The following is a 2,377-nucleotide window of genomic DNA, read 5'->3' as shown; positions in this document are numbered from 1 at the left end:
GACCTTCCTAAGAGTTGTCAGTTCATAACACAGTCTTGAAAAAAAATGATACTAGTCACAGGATCACGAAAAAAAAAAATTAAAAGAAGGTAAAAAGATCAGTTTCTCGGATCAGTCCTTTCTTAGCTAGAGGTAAAATAAAAGCAAACAGGAAAGTTAGTATATTATTTCGAACCCGCCTGATGATGGGGTAACAATTTGATGTTTAGAAACAATGTTAAGTTGATCAGCTACATTCGACCATTGACATTTGATTTGATGCGTGGTTCTCCTGGTGCTGGCCTTCTATGTATCTGTGCTATTTGGCTGTCAGGGAGAAGGTGACTTTCGTTTAGTGGAGGTGGTTGTGCATTTCATTGCTGGGACTATTCGGTCTCCTTGATGTGAGGCTAAAGATGAATTGGGCTGATTGCCTTGGACGTAAGATCGTCAGGATCTAAGGTCGGACCTTTTTCCGCTGATCTTAAATCTGATTTTTTTTGTCAATGCAAAGAAGTAAAGGATCTGTACATTTTAGGTCTGATCTATGATCTTTAGTTTGATAAATCATGGAACTTACCATGGATATTGATCGCCCCAACAAAAACATCTCATTTCAGATCCATATTAGGTTATAGGTTTCCAATATGGAGTAATCTTTGGTGAAGGGAGAATTAGTTTGTTCAGGAGGATGGAGAGACTAAGGTTATTTACACAGGCGGTTACGTGGCTAGGCTAATACTTGAGTTGGTTTTATAATGTGAGTATCACGATGTTCATTCCCTGGTGTATATACAGTGAACGACTTTCCCCCTTATCCAGATGGGAGTTAATCAAGATCCAAACCCATTACATGCAAATGTTGAATCTTATATCGGTCTCGTCTGAATTTGCTTCTAAAAAATCATTCAAAATTCAGTTCGAGTTTATATTCAGTTTTAATTACATAGCGTCGAATAATTCATTTGTGACTGCATATAAGGCCGCTCAATTCGACCGAATGAGCATGCTTAAGGCGGTTATTTCTATTGTGCGTAAAATTCGTACGGTTTTACGGAAAAGATGGTTTTCGAAAACACATGCAAATTGGTTATAATAAGAAACAGGTCTAGTCCCTTTCATATTATTTAAGAAGGCACTCGAGTTTAGCACTCTTCGTGAAAGACAACTGTTTGCCTATTAAGACTAAGTTGCTGCCGGCCTCGGCTTCTAATATAATAAAGACCAAAATATCATTACTTTTGAAACAAATTGTACAAATTATAAGTTTGTGTTAGAAATTTAAATGATATTCAGTAATACTAATACATGATTGATTATGTCAAAAGAATTATTTTTTAAAATAATTTTTTAAACAATGGGATGTTAATTCCCGCTACAAATTATTGGGTAAACTTAACTCGATTAATAAAGTTCTGCGTAAAATTCATGTTACTTCTATATGTTAAAAGTACATGACTGAACGCGAACCCGAAAGCTTGTGAGCCGGCCGGAGGTCATTGTTACATTACATACACAACGGCGTTTCTGTATGTAATATTTGTACCACTTTGATTTACAGGTCGACATGCTTTGCTGCATGGACCATGGAGGCGGTTCGAGTAGCAGGCCACGTTGGAGCGAGAATCAGGTTTAGGGGCAACTTTAAATTTGGCGTAGCCATTTACTTGAAAAATGTTAGTATAGCAGCAGGTCTGGAATCAAAGTGCAGCTCTTTTTTCTCACATCCTTCCTCACATGCAAACGCCCACATAATACCGTTCGCCTAATGATCTTGACCTTGACACACTTCAATAGACTCATGCCTGGTTGTCAATGCCAATGCAGCTCTTGTCAGTTTTTCACTGCTATGACCAGGCCCTAAAAAATTGGAAGATTTGGCCTGAAAATCTCTTCACTTCCTGTTTCTAGTGGCAGCACATGGAGATTTTGCTTCTCTTCCAACATCCCGGAAGTGGTCGGATGTTGGCAAATTTAAACAAAGTGAAGATAGTTTAGGTTGTGTTTGAAAGCTTTTTAGATTCAGAGCTGCATTAAAAGATGGACTTTGGAAGATCCTTAGTAAGTGGATCTTAAATCTACATTGCATGTTAAAAGCCGTGGATTTAAGGTTGGAAAGAAGGGGGATAGCCATCCTTTCTCGTTTTGGGTGGTGGGCAAGCTTTATGAGAAAACTTTCAAAATGTCACCCTCCCAAACTTAAAGAAATGGTCGGCAAAGATCTAGAAACGTTATCTACACATGATTGCACAAGTTCCTGTCAAGTCATTTCACTTGAAGTGCCTAATCCACATTGTTGGAAGGATTTTCACTTGGAGAGATCGGGAAACGAATAAGTTAGGCAACTGACTCTGCCGCCCAACTGGAAGCACGAAAAGTGCAAAATGCAAACGTAGAT

Source organism: Nymphaea colorata, chromosome 3, assembly GCF_008831285.2.
Source record: "Nymphaea colorata isolate Beijing-Zhang1983 chromosome 3, ASM883128v2, whole genome shotgun sequence".
In the NCBI taxonomy this organism is placed as follows: Eukaryota; Viridiplantae; Streptophyta; class Magnoliopsida; order Nymphaeales; family Nymphaeaceae; genus Nymphaea; species Nymphaea colorata.
The sequence above is the reverse complement of the archived record's forward strand: the minus strand, read 5'-3'. Positions refer to the sequence as shown.